At 34.9% G+C, this 22,606-nt stretch overlaps 1 protein-coding gene and 1 long non-coding RNA gene across 6 annotated transcripts in view; one reads left to right on the top strand and one right to left on the bottom strand.

The window, feature by feature from the left end:
* COL3A1 (collagen type III alpha 1 chain) overlaps positions 1–22,606 on the bottom strand; it is a 528,757-nt gene that overhangs the window by 236,684 nt on the left and 269,467 nt on the right. The window lies entirely within an intron of this gene.
* LOC102160390 (uncharacterized) overlaps positions 1–22,606 on the top strand; it is a 101,476-nt gene that overhangs the window by 55,640 nt on the left and 23,230 nt on the right. For 4 of the 5 annotated variants that reach the window (XR_014829368.1, XR_014829367.1, XR_014829369.1 and 1 more), the window contains exon 1: positions 17,551–17,681. The exons of the other annotated variant lie outside the window; for it this stretch is intronic. This is a non-coding gene — a long non-coding RNA (uncharacterized LOC102160390). Of the gene's footprint in view, positions 1–17,550; positions 17,682–22,606 lie in introns of those variants that run through there. 5 annotated transcript variants of the gene reach the window in all.

The raw sequence follows: 22,606 nt of genomic DNA, 5'->3' as shown, positions 1-22,606 counted from the left end.
TATGTTTTAGTTAGACCAATTGCATTTATGTGTGGTTTTTTCATGCCATCCAGCAGGTTATCATGCTTACATATACTCATATTCAGAATGTCAAAGGAATGCATTTAACTGCAGACTGCAGATCAGAGAAAAATATTGTTTATATAGTGGGAGGTGAGATTGTTCCTATAAATGGAAAGCCTCAAGATATCTTTCAACTAGCCCAATGTTAACAGGTTTCTTAAGTTTTAACATTCTTGGCCAGTACATACATGTTTTGTTCCAAATTATTCAAGTTGCAGCCATAGCAGTCCTGATAGTTTCGAGACAATGTTTCCTCTAGATTTATTACCTGCATCTTCTCTTAACATTCATATACTGACATTTAAGAAGTTAAGATATTTATTAGTTTTTTGGTTTTTATGAAATCGTTCAAGAAGATCCTATTAAGCAGTTAGAAAATAATTCCTGCAAAATATAGTTCTTAAATGACTGCTTTTTTTTATCCTAGCCTTATTCCAGTCTACAACAATTATTCTTACCAGATACAAAGTGACAGAATGTATTAGAAAAATAAAAATTTATATCTTCCAACAACTAAAAGGTTTTTTTATTTGACTTCTCTCCAACCTGTCTGATAGGTAGCCTGCATATCAGCTGAGAGTGCCATGGAGATGAAAAGTCACTGAGTCAATGTCATGTCTGTATCTACATGTCTTGTGACTATGGCCCTGTTTCCACATGAAAAGACAGGAGAGTATCTTCTAATACTATCCAAAGGGCCAGTGCACGTGCCAGCCCTAATTAGTCATTTCAATAGGATTGCCACACCCATATTATTAAATTCAAATGAGAAGTCTTTCTAGTTCCCATTGCCAGGAAATAGCCAAGGCATATGATGTAGTATCCGTAAATAGTGAGTTCATTCCAAACCAATCTTTGAAATGATTTTGACTGCCAGAGATACTCAGTTTTTAGCCTCTAAGTCACATTAGCTTACTCTGAACTGCCTAAGATATTCCAGAACAAAGAACTGTTAACCTCAAAATTAAGATATTCATTTTAGCAACAGGTTTTACATGATGATCCGCAGGCGGCTAAACATGGAGATAGGCATACCCTCAAGTATTTCTTATTTTGCTACAGTTTGAAATTTATTTTCTATTTTGTCCTTATTAAAATTTCATAGTTGTTTTTTGTTTTTAACTTCTGCAAGAAACGCTATGCCTGGCATATAGTAGGAACTGAAATAATGATAAATAAATGGCAGTGAACATGCTTTGTGTTCTTTTGGTAAAACCTTTAAAGATGTGCTTCCTTGAAGCATTAATGCTGGTACCTTGAAAGGCTACAGTTGAAAAAAAAAAATGTTTTTACAAAAAACATTCAGGCATTTAGCATGGGCCAAAATACTCTTGTCAGGCAGGGCCCATTCCCACTGAAATTTTGCTCACAACAGGACAATACCGAAGTCCAGGCTTACAATGTAGGTGACAAACTAGGATTGAACTTGCCCTCCAACCAAAGCAAAGAAAAAAGAATTTACTTGTAGGACTAGTCATTACATTTACTTCCCATGAAGAACTATGTGTGTATATAAATAAGACAAACATTGAACATATTATCTTAGTGGAAATGTTGCAGTAAAAGATAACTTATATCTGCTGGTCATGTTGCTGTTCCTCTCTAGGAGTAGCTGTTAACACAAAGCAGCCAAACAGAAGTAAGGAGTTAGTGGTCCTTGTTCAATTAGCCTCCCCTAAGCAAGTGAATCATCCAAAGAATTGTTTCCAGTTTACTAAAGGGAGTGAAAATATGACTGTATTTAGTAAACGCCTGTGCAATGTATGTGGTAGAAAGATTTCATATATCTAGCCTTCTCCAGCTTCCTTTATGATCTGTTACTGGAACAACTTAGGACAAACTGCAGGTGATGTAAGAAAACAAATGAGCCAAAGCTCTCTCTCTCCTCTCTCTCTGTCTCTCCCCCCACCCCACCTCTTCCTGGTTTTTAACTGATTTTATTTTTCATTGCTAAACTAGATTTAGCTTGAACTGATTTTTTTTTTTCTGACACAGATGTTACTAATGATGCATAAATTGCTGGAACCAATGTGGAAAATATTGCACAAAAGAAACGCAATCCTTTTCGTTTTATTGCCAGGTATAATTGATTCCATACAGTCTGGCCATCATTCTTGTTGATTCTATTTCTTCCAGCACAGAAATATATTACCTTACATTGATTTCTGATGTTTTAGTTCTTCTCAGTAGTTAATAATGATATCAACTCTTCTGAGAAAGAGAGTAAGAGTTGGGTTTACCTAACTGCTCAGAAACATAAAGAAAAAAAAAAGAAAATAATCATTTAAATACCTTCCTTACTTGGTTTTATTTTTATAATTATTTATATTTTAGCTCATTTTTCATTGACCAAACATATTTTGACTTTTTACACTTCAAAATATGTATCTTACCAAGAGTAACAGGCTATTAAATGTGCAGATGTTTTCTTAAAAATATATAATTATAGTCCATTTGTCAGTCTCCTTAATAATATTTTACCTGATGAACTTTACATAAATATCTTACTGCAAATTATAAAATGTTTTGCAACTGACTTGAACAAAAATCTCACAATTTTGTCTACTACCTGAATATTCCCTGAATATTTTATGCAATAAGTTCTTTTCTCATGAGTCATGCAGTAGGGAATCCTATTGGAAAAGAAATCACTCAAAATTCCTCAATGGTTAATTTGATTTTTTTATAGATATAAATATATACCTGTTTATTTATTCACTAGGAATAATGCATGTAAGGCAAGGTCACCATGCCTTCAATAGAACAGTAGACTTAAATGATCTCATAGATACTTTTTAGTCTTTATATAACTTTATTCATAAATGCTGTAGGTCATACTTGAAGAGATAATGAGAATTTGGAAAGTGATGATGTCCAAAGCATTCCTCCCACTCCCAAAAGCATCTTTATTTTTCTTCACATTATTCCAGAATGTTTGTTAAAAAATATTTTCAAACACATGGAAACATTTGCAGAAATGTCACATAGCCAACACCAATGGGATCCTTTTTTTTTTTTTATATTGCTATCTTTTAAGATCTTTAGATCTGTTCATCTTTCACTGTTCTTGAGAAGTCAGTGATGGGGCAATTAAATACAAATTGCATTTCTTCATATCCAGGCAGGATAATTTTATCTCATTTCTATCTTAGTTTCTTTCCATCAGTAGAAAACTTTAAGACTGAAGGTAGAACTTGCCAGTAGTCCAAAACATTATTTCCAAATTTGCCTATAATTTAAGCACAAAGAAGGTAAGCAACATAGCAAATACATTTGAAAATAATGATGGCAGATTAGCAGAATCAAAAGACATAAAATGTATAGTCTTACATTTTAGAAGCAGCTGGTAAATAGAAAGTTTGTATTTAGAGAAACCCAGTGTTTTTTCACTATTAGTTAAATGGAAATAGACATCTAGCAGGTATTAAAAGACCTTACTGTAATAAACTTTAAATGCATGCTAATGATAAATGCTAGTAACTGAAAATTAGGAGACTATGTTAGTGATCTTCTCAGTTGGTTGTAAGATAATACAAGTAAGTTGCTGATGTTTGCCATAGTGGAGCCCAAAGTAAAGGCAGTAAAAGTATGATGTGCTCAAGTAATATTAAGCTGTAAGACCCAAAGTCTTATAAGTACATGCAGTTCTGTGTTAATTGCTGTGTTTCAAGAGGACTTAACTTTATTCCAGATAGAAGCTTGCTCTTGAAAGAAAAGAATGATGTTATATTTCCAGTGTTTGTTCTCATTCCAAACAAAGAGCAAGGGGAGGCATTCGTCTGCTAGGGCTACTGACACAGATACGTCTGCTTCCCTTGGGTTCCAGATTGATTCCTCAGGAGCAAGTGTTAGGGACAAAGCTGAAGAGATCCGTGGTTCCAACCCGGAAGACTGAAGGCCATGGTTGCCAACAGCCAGGAGTTTCCCCCCAGCTTTAGCTTAGGCTGTCATCGCCACAAGTTTACCTTTAAACATTAAGCTAGAGGAAAAAGAATTATTGAAATTTGTTTTTATGTCAAAATTCCCAATCTATGAAAATAATGAGTTCAAGGAAATGTATTATTAAATAAAGACCTTTTCTTTAACTCATGTAATTGAAATTTTTCATTGAACCAAAGGGCAAAAAATGTACTTGCAGTTGGTTTTTTGGTTAAAAAAAAATGAACCATTTTTGTATTTGTGTTACAATTAGACCTTCCTTTTAACCATCTTTTTGTGCTAACACCAAAATTCTATTTTTACCCAACTCTCTCCCCCAGACAAATTGATAGACCCTCACAGCTTTAACTAGCTTTTTCATATTGTTGATTCTCAAGTCTCTTTCAGGCCCCAACCTAGGCTGAAAACAAAAAAACCTCCTAAGTAAGAGAATTAAGTCCTACTATACATGTACATCTTGGAATTTCTTAATAACAACCTAGATTTATTTATTTATTTATTGTCCTTTTTCTTTTTAGGGCTGCACCCGCAGCATATGGAGGTTCCCAGGCTAGGATCTAATTAGAGCTACAACTGCCAGCCTACACAAGCTCACAACAACGCCAGATCCAAGCCATGTCTGAGACATACACCACAGCTCACAGCAATGCCAGATCCTTAACCCACTGAGCAAGGCCAGGAATCAAACTCACATCCTCATGGATGCTAGTTGGATTCATTAACCACTGAGCCATGATGGGGTCTCTGAACTTAGATTTATTAAATCCAGAACTGAACTCTAATCCATACTCCTAAAATTGAGAATAGACAATATCTATTTATTTTATCATAAATAAAATCTATCTCTCCTCTAGGAGTTCCTGCCATGGCACAGTGGATTAAGAATCTGACTGCAGTGGCTTGGGTCACTGCAGAGATGCAAGTTTGATCCCCAGTCCAATACAGTGGGTTAAAGGATCTGATGTTGTTCAGCTGTAGCATAGGTCACAGTTGTAGCTTGGATTCAATCCCTGGCCCAGGAAATTCCATATGCCGCAAGAGCAGCCAATTAAAAAGAAAAGAAAAGAAAAGAAAAGAAAAGAAAACAAACAAACAAACAAAAAAACCCCACTATCTCTCCTCTTCTGCATTGCCACAACCTAATCACCTAAGCTAGAAATCAGAAAGCCACTTAAGGATTCTCCTCTTCTGTCCTGTACCACTCTCTTTACTCCACATCCAGGTAGCAACAATTACAAGTCATTGCTGTCACTTGCATTTGTCCTTTTTGCATAGAAATGTCAGCACTACTAGGATTTCATTATTATAGCCTTGACCTCTTTACCCCCAACTTATATCCAATCTCTATGCCACCATCAGAGCAAAATTTCTTCAATGTAAAGAAGCTAATTTTGTCTCTTCCTTCTAAATACTGTTTTCTGCTTCCCGTTCCATCAAGTTCAAAAGCCCTCATGACCTGATTAGTTTTTTTCACTCTCTTCTCTCCTGGGTACTCATGTACTTCTGCCCTGCACAAACACTACATACACCAAAATACAAACACAACAAATTAAGTTACCTAAAGGAACTTTTCTCTTTTCACCACCAGACCTTTGTACAAATGCCAGTTCACTTACCTGAAACACATTTTCCACTCGCTGCTTTTGTTGGGCTGGTGAATGTTTATTTACCTTTTCACATTAAGATTAAATATCACTTTGTTTTTATAATCACCCACCATCCCTAATAGGTAATTATCAACCCTTCCCTGTGCTATCATGAAGGCCTGTGTGTACTTATCTTTCTCTCACTTTTGCTGTAACAATTTATGTTGCAGACTTCCACACCAGACTTGGAGAAATAAAAGTACAGAAAGCCTATGTAACTCTTGTTTGATTTCTCAGCACTTAGTCACCCTGCTTGGATATTTTTGCATAAATGATAACAGGAAAGTGCATCCATTATGCCTTAAAATACTGGAGAAATAAGACAATAGTCTCCACAGATCAACGAGCATTGATGTTTTCTTTCAATTGATGGTTCATGGGAATCTTGTTCATTCATATGAACTGGTCCATTTCTCTAATACTTTAAAGCCAATACTATAAAAAGGGGTGGGATGAGAGGAAGATTTAAAAGCACAAAGTTACAGTTTAATGACCATTTATTTCATTTCATAAACCCATGCCTTAGAGCATTTCTAGAAACCCCATTACATACATGCTTTCATTTTAGCCTCACGTTATCTCTTGGCGTGGAACTTTTGAAACACTTATTTGCTAACATGGACACTAATCATTAGAAAGGTTAAACAATTTCACCAGGCATAAAGTTAGATAATGTAGGAAACAAGACTTAAATCCATATCCTCTGGCTACGGGTCCAGAATTCTTTCCCCTCACATCATCAACTGTGAAAATAAGGTCCAGATGTGTATTTTTGATGCTGGATATATGGAGTATTTAATAATCTCTGGTTAGATGCTGAAATGAAGTTAGAAGTGTAAGAGATTTATTGAGAGGTAACCCAGGGGATCAGAGAAAGCAGGATTGGGCAAAGAGTGTCTCAGACTATAATTCATTTTTGACCAAATCTGAGTCAACCCAAAGGAGAGCTCTGGAGCAAAAGTTACAAGCCATTTAAGTCTTTCATTGTGCAGAATTCGCCAGGCCCTACTATCCTCACTATGTGCAGTATTTGGCATGGGCTGCTCTAGAGGTATTGGACCTTAGCTCAAAAGTGACCAGATCTTCCAGGTTCTAACGGCTAGAGGCTGTCAGCTAACCACACTCCTTGCACCTAGATGGCAAGGTCTTTCTTGAAGGTACTGCAGTAGTAACTTACATTCATGCATAAGCAGTGGGGCTAAATAGGAATTTAAAAGTTTTTGGAAATGGTGGAGCAAGACACAATCAACGAATTTTCAGATCAACACAGAAAATATGTTAGCTCTGAAGGGTATAAAACTTATATATGTTTTAAAGTCTTGTTTCTAGAAAAGTGTGTTTCACCAGAAGTTCACATGAACTATACACCTTTATGAAATTGTCTTCCTTCTCCAAGAAAATAGATTGCCCATGTTCAATGATTATTTCTAACAATCTTCACAATATGAGAAAATATTTCCTATGAGTCACATAATTCTATTTTAATGATTGTAAGCAATTTTGTTCATGAAACATGAACATGGAAAACAGCTGGACTGAAAATTTTCTATGTGAGAATTTTCTTTAGTAGTTTATCAGTTTATAGAATGTACAAGATGGCTTAGAATTACCATTATCAAAAGTGTCCAGAAGACTCCTGAAAAGCAAATCCAATTTCAACATCAAGAGAACTTAAAACATAAAACTACTGTATCCTCTTCCAAGGATTCCTCAATAAGAAAAATTTGTAGAATTACATAGTTAAGTATTGGATAAATTAAATAATTGGCTTGTGATTAGTGGAAATAATACTGGAAAAATCTTTTCCCAGAAACTATACAGTTTCAGCTGTTTCTCTGTTTTCATCCTGAGTATATTTTAGCAATGCTCATGAATATTTTTCTAGAGTGAAATAGGATTAACTATCTATTCATAGGTATAAGTAAATTTATTTATTTATTTATAGATGTAATATTACTTAGCTCTCTGGGTGTGTCTGAACCACTTAGAAGTCAAACAAATGCAGTTCAGCAACTAAGCTATTTTGTAAACAGTTAAAAACCATTGACCTATATTTTTCACAGAATTCTGAAAATAATCAAAGTGTAAAATTCTAGCAACATTTATAACATTGCCCTTCCAACTCTCATCCTCTTTATCCTCTATAGTCATCACTCTTCCTTGATCCCCAACAAGCTTTTTCTCCTTCTCCTCCACTTTCCTTTCTCTCCAATCTTTTATTATGAATGTTAACTTAGAATTTAATAAGATAGTACTCCTTTAATCTCAGGGGGCAAAAAGGAGAAGTACTAGTCTGGTAATAGCAATCATCTCTTTGAATAAGGAATGTCATGAATACAAATTAATTCATATAATTTTGGTTCCAGTCACATTTTTCAGAACTCACTCCAGGTTCATAATTGTGTATAATGCCCGGGCATTATCAGAAAACAGTTTAAGAATATCAAATTACTCAGAAGAGTAATTTGAGTAGTAAAAAAAAAAAGGCAATTATATCACAGTAGATATTTCCTCTTGGGTCTCAAAATCCTGTGAGTTTACCAGCCTTTTAATGACAAAATCACAATGACTTGAAGTTCACATAAACTCTTCCTTTAACATAATCCCATTTCCTAATAATTCTAGGAATTCTTACTTACAACACAAATCCATCTTGGATGTCACTAACTTTATAGTTCACATCTGGCCTCCAATACTGTTTGCCCTTAGGTCACCTCCTGCTGGCTCAAGGTCAGGATTCCTGAGGCTTCTGCTGCTGACACTACAGATACTCTTCTCTATGTATGGACCCAGTGCATCCTACTCTGTACCAATATCATTATGTTAACCAAGCTGTGATATTATAAAAGATGTCAATAAACGGGGACAATACAAGGATACAATCAAATAAACATTAAGTCAAATTGAATACTATCCCAGAATTATATGAAACAGAATTTATAGGAAGTTCATATTATGCAAGCTGTTTCATAATTTTAAAGTTGCTTCAAAATTTTTAAAGTGTAGAAAAAATTTATAATAGAAATTCAAATTAGCCCTTTGATTATGGGGCAAGCATACATGAAAAAAATCTATACCAAGACATTTTGCTTTTGAATGTTTTTGTTTTATTCTGTTCTGTTTTGAATTTTTTGTTGCAGAGATTCTCAAACCAGCAGTTTATATTTTTTAGTGTCTTTACTGTTATGTTACATCTTTTGTAGTAATTTAGGCAGCTACATGAGGAATGAAGGCTTTCTTTGTACTAAATGAGTATTTTGAACTTAAATGAGTACAAAGAACTCTAACAGCCAGGACACAGTCAGGCAAACCTCCAGCTGAGAGTGGCCCAGGACACTAGTTCTCTTCATGGAGCACAGAAGCAGCAAGAGAAAGCTAAGGTAAATTTCAGCTCTGAATGCAGCAATCCCGTTCCTCAGACTCAGCAATCAATGTGGGTATGTGAGAGTGAGAGGGACAGAAGAATGGGAAGATTCTTTCTTGCCAATACTTCTGAAGGAGCAAAAGTTCCCATATTATGGCTTAATTTAGGGATACTAACCAAAGAAGAAATATATGATTCTTCCTACAGTTTCAACCCATAATTCCTGTATTCACAAGGGTTCATTTGGCTGTGATTAACCATAATCTGAAATAATATATCCACACTGATTTTTCTCTCATGAAACAGATGTCTTGGGGAAGAATTCAACTGTCATTTGAAAGTTTCGTTGTCATAACACCCCCAAGTACCCTCTGAACCTTGTCTTATTCAGTTTCTTTCATAGCACACTATCCTGCAAGCCACATGTGCCTTCGTTCTTTTTTTTAAGCATGCTTTGCTCATTTCTGTTTTAGGGCCTGTAAAATATGACCCCAAATTGATCCAAGAGTCTGTTAGCCTGAGTTATTCAGAAGTGTCCAGATAACTGGCTTTTGTTCTGCTTTTTCAGAAATAAGTTCAGAAAAGTACTTAGGACTGCATGTCCTGGAACAAGTGAGAGTGGTAAATAAGAGCCATATTAATGCTCAATTAGTCTTATTGTGTACTGATGAATGTATTTCAGATTTCTGTAAGCATTACTTACTCACCACTATAGAAATGGAGTTTTAGTTGCCTTTCACTTTCTCTCCCCTTTAGGTTATGTCTTACCTAAGTATCCTTCTTCCCAACATACAGGTACACATTGTTTTACTGGACCTTGAAGATGTTGCTTATTTTCACAAATTGATATTTTGTAGCAATCCTGTGTCAAACAAGTCTATTGGCTCATTTTTTTTCCCAACAGCATTTGCTGTGTCACTTTTTGGTAATTCTAGCAGTATTTCAAATGTTTGTATTATTATTATGTTTGTTATGGTGATCTGTGGCCAGTGATCTTTGATGTTACTACTGCAACTGTTTTGTAATTGTAATTACATGACTGCTCCCATATAAGACTGATAAACACCGTGTGTGTCCTGGCTGTTCACCAACCGACATTCTCTCATCTCTCTCTCTCTATTCCCTAAGATAGGACAATATTGAAATTTGGCCAATTAATACTCCTACCATGCCTCTAAGCAGTCAAATAATAGGAAGAGTAACACTTTAAATAAAAAAAAAAACTAGAAATAATAAAGCTTGGTGAAGAAGGCATATCTAAAGCTGAGATGGGCAGAAAGCTAGGTCTCTTGAGCCAATTAGCCAAGCTGTGAATGTGAAGGAAAAGTTCTTAAAGGATATGAAAAGTGCTACTCCAGTGAACACATGGATGATAATAGAGTGAAACAGCCTTACTGCTGTTATGGAGAAAGTTTTAGTGATCTGGAGAGATCAAACTAGCTACACCATTCCCTTAGACCAAAGCCAAATCCAGAACAAGACCCTAATTCTTCAATTCCATGAAGGCTAAGAAAAATGAAGAAGCCGAAAAAGTTTGACGCTAATGGAGTTTAGTTCATTAGGTTTACGGAAAGAAGCCAGCTCCATAATACAAAAGTGCAAGGTAAAGCAGTAAGTGCTGATGTAGAAGCTGCAGGAAATTATCCAGAAGTTCTAGTTACTGTAATGAATGAAAGTGGCTCCACTACCCAACAAATATCCAGTGGAGACAAAACAGATTTCTACCGGAAGAAGATGACATCTAGGATTATCATAGCTAGAGAGGAGAAGCCAATGACCAGCTTCAAAATTTCAGAGTCTGACTCTCTTGTTAGGGGCTAATGCAGCAAGTGACTTGAAGTTGAAGCCAGTGCTCATTTACTATTTTGAAAATGTTAGGGCCTTTAAGAATTATGATGTCTGCTCTGCCTGCACTCTATATATGGAAAAATAAAGCCTAGATTACAGCACATCAGTTGACAACATGGTTTATTGAATATTTAAAGGCCACTGTTGAGACCTACTATTCAGAAAAAAAAAAATTCCTTTCCAAATATCACTACTCATTGAAAATGCTCTAGTTTTTCAGGAGCTCAGTGGAGAAGTACAATGAGATTACTATTGTTTTTATGCCTGCTAACACAGCAGTAATTCTGCAGCACATGGATCAAGGAGTAATTGTGATTTCCAAGTCTTACTCTTTAAGAAATACATTTTGTAAGGCTGCAGTCACCATAGCTGATGATTTTCCCAATGAATCTGGGAAAACTAAATTGAAAACCTTCTGGAGAGGATTCACTATTTTAGATGCAATGAAGAATATAGATTCATAGGGAGAGGTCCAAATATTAACTTTAACAAGAATTTGAAAGAAGTTAATTCCAACCCTCATGGATGACTTTGAGGGTTCGGTTCTTCAGTGGGTAAATTAACTTCCGGTGTGGTGGAAATAGCAGAAGTAGAATTATAACTGGAGCCTGAAAATGGTATTGAATTGCTGCAATCTCAGGATAAATATTAATGAATGAGGAGTTGCTTTTTATGAATTAGTAAAGGAAGGGGGTTTCTTGAGATAGAATCTACACCTGTTGAGGATCTTGTAAAGATTATTCAAAAGACAGCAAAGGCTTTAGAATATTACATGAAATTATTTGATAAAGCAGTGGCAGGTTTTGAGAGGATTGACTTCAATTTTGAAAGTTCTTTAAGTAAAATGCTGTCACAATCATTGCATGCTACTGAGAAATCATTCATGGAAGAAAGAGACAATGAGGAAAACATTGGTGTGGTCTTATGAAATTGACACAGCTACCCCAATATTCAGCAACCACCACCCTGATCAGCCAGTAGCCATCACATGGAGGCAAAACTCTCTACCAGCACAAAGATTACAACTTACCAAGGCTCAAATAATCGTTGACATTTTTAGCAATAAATTATTTTTAAATAAGCTATGTACATTACTTGTTTAGATTCAATACTTTTGCACATTTAGACTACAGTATAGCATAAACATAAACTTTTATATGTATTGGGAAACCAGAAAGTTAGTATGGTTCATTTTATATCGATATTCATTTTATTGTGGTGGTCCGGAACCAAACCCACACTATGTCCAGGGTATGCCCATAGTTAAGTTGTATTTTGATTACTTTAGTGTCTGGCATTTACATTACAATTAGATATTGAAGACTATGATTACAGGTCTTTCATGTATGGCTTTTGTTTTTGTTGGTATTAATAAATGATTTGAATTTTTCAATTTTTAAAAATTTTCTCTTTATTTTCCATTATTTAAGCCCCATATCTTGGCAGTATTAAAGTTGTTACAATAAATCCAAATTAATCAGGCATTCTATTTAATAACCTAAAATAAGACCCTCCTAGAGTAGTTTGATATAGTCCATTCTAGACTCTTTCCCCTCAGTGGCCACTATATGCGGACATCTGCCATCTGCATTCCTCATCATCTGAGGGAATCTCTTTGCCTCCCTCTTTTATTGGATATGCTGTTTCCTGTATCCTAGATCCCCCCTTGTTCTGCTCATCCAGGTTTGTGTAGCATATCCTCCCCAAAGTTCCTGAGAATGGTTGTATAAAAGACAAGTGTTTATACAGTCCCTGGAGGTCAGAAGTTACATATACTTCACTTTCTAACTGTTCATACAGCCAACTTTAGATTTAAAGTTGGTTGAAAAACTTTCCTTCTCCGAAGGTTGAGAAGACAAAGTCTTTTGTCTTCCCATATACTGTTGAGTATTCTGTAATCATTCATCCCCGTGACCATTTTCCTCCCCTTTCCAGAAATATCTCAGTCCTGTTTGGGCTTCTATAACAAAATGCTGAAGACTGGGTGTCTTATAAACAATAGAATTTTATTTCTCTCAGGTCTGGAGGCTGAAAGTCTGAGATCAGGGTGCTAGCATAGTCAAGTGATGGGCCTCTTGTGGGTTGCAGACTCTGTAGAATCCTCACATGGTGATAAGGGCACTAATCTCAATTTTGAGTGTTCCACTCTCATAACCTAATCACCTCTCAAAGGCTCCACCTCCTGATACCATTACCTGGATATGAGGTTTTCAACATACACATTTTTGAAGGACATGAACATTCAGACATATTAGCAGGTTTTTAGGATCGTCTCTTTTTCATTAGTTTTCTGAAATTATACAATAATATACCTTATTGGACTAAGTTACATATATGTAATTTCTCTAATTCAAGAAAGGTACATTTTAGATTATAAAGAAGGTATTGTGTATTTGTTTCATGAGTGACTTAACTTTTAAAATTCATTAATTTCTGCTTATTTAATCAATATACACTCAACACAAAAATTTAGTGCATGTTGGAGTTCTCTCATGGCACAGCTGGTTAAGGCTTCAGCATTGTCACTGCACTGGCTTGAGTTGTTGCTGTGGTGCAGTTTAGACCACTGGCCCAGGAACTTCCACATGTCATGGGTACAGCCCCCCCCCCCAAAAAAAAAGAAAGAAAGAAAAAGAAAAAGAAAGGAAAAGAAAATTTGGTGCATGTATATATTTGCAAAATACAATTAACATGGAGGAAAAATCAGGGATAGTTCACTAAATTCCTATAAATATTTGGGAATATTTACCTAATCTTAGAACTAATTGAAGCCTTACTTTTGATAACTTTTATACTCTGCCTCAATCCATAAGTGTTATCTATAGATGAATATTTCCTCAACAAAGATTTTACAGTGGTTTCAGAATTCTATCTGTGAACTATGATTTATTTAATCATTCCATTATTTTTAGACTTTAAGTTTGTTATGGTGTTTGCTGTTATAAATACCACTATTATGGGATATTTGCATGTAATAACAGCTAACACTAGCTCTTCGAACCATGTTTCTATATGGTCTCACTTAATCTTCATAATAACCCTGTGACTATAATTATCCTTATTTTACAGATGAGCGGCTGAGGCATAGCAAGGTTAAGGTCACACTGCTAGTAAGAGGCAGTAATAAGATTTAACCAGCCAGTTTTTCTCTGGAGTCCATGTCCTTTCCACTATTTCATACCATGCCACCCACAGTTTCAGTATCATTGTCAGATTTTTTTTTTTCCCCTTTTAGGATAAATTCCTAGAAGTCATATTTTTGGAACACATTATAAGAAAGAATATTTTTTAAAAGAATTGACTATTGGAAAAATGTTTTCCTTAATATTGTTACAATGTTGAAACTAGTAAGAAAGTAATGAAATGAGAGTAGTAATGAATGAATGTCTTTCTAACATTACTCTTAAAACTTGCAAATTCTCAGTTTAAAAATAACCCAAATCAAAAGTGTTATCATTATATTTATATTCAGTTTCTTTAAGTATATAGTGTTCATAAAATGTTTAAAAAATATTTTCTTTTTTCTCCTCTTTCTATTCATATCCTAGGTTCTTTAGTAGCAAATGCATATTTTCTCTATAATATGATAAAATTTTAAATGTTAAGAAAACCCTTTCCTGCTTTGTTTGTGACAATTTTTGCTGAACTTTTCTTGTTATATTAAATATTACATTTATAATTTTAATATTATTTTTTGAACAATGCTATTTTTTGCAAGTGATTTTTGACTATTTGAAAAGAAGGTATATTCTACAGTAGTTTAATATATGAAAAACTTAATAAAGATAGTTTCCATTTTTCAATTGGGTTGTTGGCTTTTTTGCTGTTGAGTTATATAAGTTGCTTCTATATTCTAGAGATTAAGCCCTTGTCAGTTGCATCATTTGAAACTATTTTCTCCCATTCTGTAAGTTGTCTTTTTGTTTTCTTTTTGGTTTTCTTTGCTGTGCAAAAGCTTGTCTGTTTGATTAGGTCCCACTGGTTAATATTTTTGCTTTTATTTCTGTTGCTTTGGGAGACTGACATGAGAAAACATTTGTAAGGTTGATGTCAGAGAATGTTTTGTCTGTGCTCTCTTCTAGGAGTTTGATGGTGTCTTGTCTTATATTTAAGTCTTTCAGCCATTTGGCGTTTATTTTTCTGCATGGTGTGAAGGTGTGTTCTAGTTTCATTGATTTGCATGCAGCTGTCCGGGTTTCCCAGCAATACTTGCTGAAAAGACTGTCTTTTTCCCATTTTATGTTCTTGTCTCCTTTGTCAAAGATTAATTGACCATAGGTGTCTGGATTTATTTCTGGGTTCTCTATTCTGTTCCTTTGGTCTGTATGTAAGCTGGTACAACCACTATGGAGAACAGTATGGAGGTACCTTAGAAAACTATACATAGAACTACCATAGGACCCAGCAATCCTACTCTTGGGCATATATCCAGACAAAACTTTCCTTGAAAAAGATACATGCACCCACATGTTCATTGCAGCACTATTCGCAATAGCCAAGACATGGAAACAACCCAAATGTCCATTGACAAATGATTGGATTAGGAAGATGTGGTATGTATACACAATGGAATACTACTCAGCCACAAAAAAGAACAAAATAATGCCATTTGCAGCCACATAGATGCAACTGGAGACTCTCATACTGAGTGAAGTAAGTCATAAAGAGAAAGACAAATACCATATGATATCACATATCTAAAATCTATTATAAGGCACAAATGAAACTTTCCACAGAAAAGAAAATCATGGACTTGCAGAATAGACTTGTGGTTGCCAAGGGGGAAGGGAATGGAGTGGGACAGATGGGGAGCTTGTGTTAATAGATGCAGACTATTGCCTTTGGAATGGATTAGCAATGAGATCCTGCTGTATAGCACTGGGAACTATGTCTAGTCACTTATGATGGAGCATGATAATGTGTGAACATAGAATGTGTACATGTATGTGTAACTGGGTCACCATGCTGTACAGTAGAAAAAAAATGTATTGGGGAAATAACAATTAAAAAATAAATAAATAATTAAATAGAAATAACCAAAAAAAGATAGTTTCCAAATCATAAAAAATGCTTTGCAAATTCTTAGAGATATACACTCTCACTATTAAGTTTCTGAAATTTTATCCATATGTGCATATAAATTTTTACTTATATATTAATTAATTTTAAAAAATAACGCCTTTACAAATGTGAGGAAGATATTTTTTTTTAAATTCATCCAAATCCCAATTACTAGAATCATCCATAACATTGATCACCATTATTCCAGATAACTCCCTAGAAAGAAAGAAAAAAATACAGATTTAATTTTAGAGATGTGTTCTAGTGTTAATAAAATTATAATATTTAATTTTAATTGAATGTAACTTAAATTTGCCATAAAATTGGTGGAACTGCTAAAATTCAGGCAATGGCTTCTTTATTTATAGTGATATTATTTCCTAAAATATTATTCTGAAGTTAATATTTAAAAGGATAATAGAGGAGTTCCTGTAGTGGCTCAGTGGAAATGAATCTGACTAGTATCCATGGGGACGCATGTTCCATCACTGGCCTCACTCAGTGGGTTAAGGATCTGGTGTTGCTGTGATTGTGGCATAGGCCAGCAGCTACAGCTCTAATTCAGCCCCTAGCCTGGGAACCTCCATATGCTGTGGGTACAGCCCTAAAAAACTAAATAAATAAATAAACGGATAATAAGGGAGTTCTCTTGTGGCACAGTGGGTTAAGGATCTGTCATTGTCACTGCAGCTACTCGAGTTGCTACCATGGCACAGGTTCAATCCCTGGCCTAGGAATATCTATATGCTATGGATATGGCCAAAAATTAAAAAGATAATAAAAACCTGAAGTGATTGGAGATTTATTTAAACAACAAATGATTTTCACATTTTGTCACAACTTCTTATTTTGAAAATTTTGGTATTCACAGATAATATGTTAGAACAGTAAAATGAAGACCCATTCCCATACCCTTTACATAGGTTGTCAGAGTTATTGATGTTTTTCTGGCATTTTAAAAAATTATGTTTCCATTAATACAGTTTCTATTCATTCCTTGTTAGTAAAGATGATATAATGCACATATGTTCTTCTTAGTCCCTTGATTTGTGTTTTTGATACAATTATATTCATACTTCCTTTCTTTTTTTATTTTTAATTTTTTTGTCTTTTGTCTTTTTTAGGGCCTCAGCCACAGCATATGGAGGTTTCCAGGCTAGGAGTTGATTCAGAGCTGTAGCTGCATGCCTACACCGCAGCCACCGCAATATGGGATCCCAGCTGCGTCTGTGACCTACACTACAGTTCACGGCAATGTGGTATCCTTAACCCACTGAGCAAGGTCAGGGATGGAATCCGCGTCCTCATGGATACCAGTAGGGTTCATTAACCACTGAGCCATGACAGGAACTCCTTTCTGTCTTTCTAAATGAAATAATTACTATGGCTGATTTCAGTTTTATATTTAAAAGGAGTTTTTACTCCCTACAATTTCTCTTCCATCTCCTCAAGTTAGTTTCTATAGTACTGGTCTCTTTATGCTGGTTGTCATAGAACAATTTTATTTGTCATTTGTCTGGATCTGAATTTGCTAAAGTTCTTGGACACTTGCGATCTCTTCTGCTGTTATACATGAAAATTTTCCTAAGAAAGAAAGCAAGGGTTATATTTTCTTGGTCTCAGGATTTGGAGACATCATTTACTGGTTTGAAAGCACTGCCTTCTGGTATAAAAGGCTGTTCCGTTCTGTCTGGACACCAATTAGTGATGCTAAACCCCCAAGGCGTGTGGTGTCTATTGTTCTCTATCAATTTTCCCTGGTAAGTAGTACGCATGTTCCATAAGTCTAGAGAGTCCAATCTTTGTTTCAAAATTTGCACCTATTATATATCTGAATAGATTTTGTATTCTTTGTATTCTGTTCTGTTCAAAACCGCTGATCATGTGTGGTCCAGATGTCCTTTGTTACCATATTTTTAATTTGTGTAGCCCTATTTAGCTAGTTGGCATTTTCCTTTTGTTACGTGTTTTGGCTCAAGTCTATCCACATCTTTCTGACATTTTTTTCCGTGATATTATCTCTTTTTTTTGTTTCTATCGAACCTTTAGTATTTTAATTCACTTTCGTTTCTTCCCTATTTCCTATTCTCAAGTTTTTCATTTGCACTGATCTATGAGCTTCTGATTTCTTAAAACTTTTTTCTCATCTCTTTACCTCTTTAAAAAAGATAAGGTTATCTTTCATTAGTTTGAGGTTTTAAAAGGTGATTTCTAAGGTCTTTCTATATTTTGAAGGAGTGATTCTTCCGGAGGTGTATGATGTTTATCTTTTGATTATATGTCTGTTCCTTTTATGTTTGGCAGTTTTTATGTATAGAAACTTTACTAGTTTGCTTCCCATTAAAACTCGTCTTAGGATTTTGGGGGGTTTTTGGCCATGTGCATGGCATGTGGAAGTTCCCGGGTCAGGGATCGAACCTGTGTCACAGCAGTGACCCAAGCCACTGCAATAAAAATGCCAATCCTTAACCCACAGGAGAACTCCTAAAACTCACCTTTGAATGAGCAGTGGCCTCCGGAAAACACAGTGTAAGGAGAGGCAGTTGGAAATAAGGCACGCAGAATATTTACTGTCCAGAACACACACCCTTCTGTTTTCTAGGTATGTGTCCACATTCTTTGTACAAAGACATAACTTCCATCAAATTCTGCTTAAGAAAGCATGGGCTTCACAGCCATATCTGTTCAGGTTCAGGCTGGCTGTTTGGTGGTCTGGCTCCTCTCCTTCTTTCATTCCACTCCACTCTGTAGTCTCCCGGAGCCAGGAAACCAAATGCTAAATGAAAGAAGTTACTTCTCAGCTTGATATTTCCCTTAGCTTCCCTACCAACCTTGAACTGGATTTCTTTCTGGACACTGTATATAAAACCTATGACCTGTACTGAACCAGGTCCAATCTCTCTAATCAAACTCTACTTAACACATGCTTTCCATGAAGGTGACCCTTGAGGAGAACATGTACTTTGCTAAAGTTTAAAGGCAATAAATATAACTCTTGACAAAGTCCAGGCTTTACAGTTTTGGCAAGTGTACTCCATGGTTTGTGGTTTGAGGTTTTGGTTGTTTTCTCAAATCACTGATGAGATATTCCCCCTCCACCCTTTTTATTACTTTCTGTTGTTTTCAATGAGTTTTGAGGAAGAGATTTAAGTAAGGTTTTCTTTTTCCTCTCATTTTTAGTATGCTTCATTCTATTGTAATGTGTGCAATTGCTTTTTTATCACTAGGAAATCTGTAATCAATACTCTACTGGTGGTGTCCTATTGAACGAGTTTTGCTTTGGTTTCTATACTAACATATCAGTATTGGATCCCCTGTTTTTACAAGTCACTCATCTTTTTTCTCAAAGCTTTTTGTTTCACTTGTTTTGATTTGATCAACTTCAGATTTCTAGCAAACAGCATTTGGACATCTTTTCTTTAATATTCGGTGTTAAGCCGAAAGTTACTCTTTTCTTTTCCCTCCTAATTCTTAGGGTAAATACTAGTTTAGTTAAGTTACTAAGTTAGTTTAATTTAGTTTAAGTTGATTTTTTAGATTATAACTTGGTTTGTTTTTTGCTTTTTTTGTTTGTTTTCTTTTGTTTTGTTGCTTTTTAGAGCCGTACCTGCAGCACATGGAAGTTCCCAGGCTAGGAGTGGAATCAGAGCTGCAGCTGCCAGCCTACACCACAGTCAGGGCAATGCCAGATCCAAGCCACATCTGCTACCTACACCACAGCTCATGGCAACGCCAGATCCTTAAGCCACTGAGTGAGGCCAGGGATTGAACCCACATCCTCATGGATCCTAGTTGGTTATGTTACCACTGAGACACTATAGGAACTCCAATCACTAGTATTTTTAAAATTAGTATATAAGTATATAAAAGTTTTGACATATTAATGTTTAAAATATATTTAAAACAATAACAATTATTATTATATTATAAATAATTAAATGCAAATAATCATAATCACTTCTATTTTAACTAGATTCAGTGCTCTGTTTTAAGGCTAATATTTTTCTTTTGTGTACTATTAATCTTATCACGATACTTAGATTTTGAATTATATATTCAGGTGATCTTATGTATTTTTGTTGCTTTCATTTATGAAAGAAAACCTGTCAAGATATTCACATCTTAAGAGATAACTTTGCCTAAACGCTGTTAAGTGGTACTCCATTCTGTTCTCCTAATTTATGTGGCACAGAGTCTGAACCTGATTTCATTTTAGTCTCATTGTAAATAACCAAATGGTTGCAAGTGAGCATTATTTAAGAGAACATTCTCTTGGCCTTTGCATTTCCAAAATGCTACGCCTGTGTTGTTCCTAGGCTAGTTTTATTTAGCCAACACGTTTTTGCTGACGTGACTTCTACATTGTAGTGGCACTTGCCCTATTGCTCCGTTTTCTGATGCTGGTAATTAAGAGTGTACTAAAAAAGTGTAATTTACAAACACAACTTTCCCTCAAATTATTTCTGAATTACTATTTATCCATAGTGTTTTACTCATACAAACTATTCATTCCAGAAAACATTGTACTGTTGCCAGTTCACTCTTACTTCTTTTCCAGATCTTTTCTAGATTTGGACTACATTTCCAAAAACAATTTTCAGGGTCTATGGATTTGTATGAGAATAAACTACATATTTATTTTCACCAACTTCCAACCAAAATTTTGCATGAGCTTCAATTATAAACACTTAAAAACAGAAAATAGTGGCATAATTGTGGTGCTATTATCAATAGAAATCAAAGCTATATTTCTCTCACATCATAGATATTGCATGTATTTCAAAATAAAATTTATTAGAATTAGGCATTAAATTTATGCTAATATTTTTATTTATAACATTAATGAGAAAAAGCTTTATTTTTACATCATATAATTTTTAAAATATTTTAATGAATGTATTTGAGTATAATTAGTTCCCTTTGAATCCTAGATATTATATTTTACCTATCTAAGAGCCATTATTCTGAGATATAGTCTATAGGCTTCTTTAGATTGCCAAAATCATTAAATGTTTACCCTAAAAAAAAGGTAAAGAACTCCTAACATAGAGGGAGTAGAGGTAAAGAGTCAAAGACCTGTGTAATGAAAAAGGAGAATTTCTATTTGCTTCAAAGCACTTCACCTGTGGGCCAAAAACGATGGTTATGAAGAGCTGTATGTCTCCAGGGAAGCTGGGAATCATCTCAGCTTAGTATTTTTATTACCTGGTATCTTTTGTGAATTGTAAAATTGGGTAAACAATGAGTGTTTTTTTCTGTAGATTTAGTTACCATTTTTCTGTAAGACTCTTTTGTTCTTCTGAGTGTCAGCCTTCTTCCATGTCTCCAACACAATTGGAAAGAATATGGTGGTTCCACATCAAAAGGTATTACTACTGTACTCACCACTTGCATTAGAAATCATGGCAATGTTTTCGATGTGCAGAAGTTCTTACAGCTTAGTAAATGAATTCAATTTTTTTATATTTAGAAAAATACTTTTCCCACATAGAGAATAGATGCATATTTGCAACTATTTTCTTCTAGCCCTTCTATAGTTTCAGTTTTGGTTTTTGTGAGTTATTCTTTATTCTTATTTTAAATTTAATGATTAATAAATTTAGTACTTATATTGGATTATAGGGTCAGCTGACAATGCCAAAGTACTTTTTTAGTAAATAGCTAAATTTGGGACACTTTGAGCGATATATCTCTTCTATATTGATTTTTTGGTTATTTATATTATTTTTTTGCTGATATATTTCAAGTGCATAGAATAGTGTGGAACATAGTAAGCTCTCAAATATATTTGAGTTAATTAATATCTTTATTCACAAATATAAATGTGTTTTGCTAGTATTTCTACCCACTGATAAGGATCCCTCTGGCTTCTTGTGAGAACACCATCACAAAGAGAAGGTGTTCACCTTTGACATGTGCCAGTTGAATTCTTCAGAAGGCAGAAACCAAGACAGATTTAAAAGTGCAACTTGCTTTACAGGAGACAATGCCTGTGACAGGATCAGAAATAGGCAGCAAGAAGAGCCTTCAGGCCATTATATAGATCTGAAGCCTATGAAAAGAGAGAACTAAGGAAAGAAGATTGGGTAGAAAGGACTTAGACCGTGTAGAAATGGCCAGCCACTCATATTCCCATCATGCTCTGCCAGTGTCTGTCTTATATTGTCTGTGCTTTCTAGGAAAAGCATGACTTCATCTTGAAATCATGAAAATATTTATTTATTCCACAGCTGAAGACTCTCAACTAACCACTCCTCATGACAGGTTCTAGCTTGACAGGAGATAGTGGAACATCTTTTTGGCTGCCACAGCTAACCACTGATAAGCCAACAGAAAGTGAAAGGCAATGAGACTCTACATGAGTAATCCTTTTTTCTCAGATAGAAAAATTATGAAAGAAAGAGGCTCAATAATTATCAACACTGGAGCCCATTTCTATTATATCAAGTCCTATCATTACCTTAAAAATCAACTAGCTTTGTTTACCCAAGTTTGCAGCTTCATTTTCCATGTGCGAAACCAAATGAATAGCCCTAAAACTGAGGAAACTGAAATTTTATACTCTGGATACTCTGATATAGGCCAGCCAATTTTTGATTTAAAGTAACAGCGGTTTAAAACTAAAACATGGAAATTGATAGATAAAAGTATGTGTAGGGCCCAATTGGGTATTAAGAGATATACC

The sequence above is a fragment of the Sus scrofa genome, chromosome 15 (genome assembly GCF_054392235.1).
Source record: "Sus scrofa isolate SSC_HxYL_T2T_F1_AM1 chromosome 15, Sscrofa_HxYL_maternal_Yorkshire_Landrace_v2.0, whole genome shotgun sequence".
Taxonomy (NCBI): Eukaryota; Metazoa; Chordata; class Mammalia; order Artiodactyla; family Suidae; genus Sus; species Sus scrofa.
The sequence above is the reverse complement of the archived record's forward strand: the minus strand, read 5'-3'. Positions and strand labels throughout refer to the sequence as shown.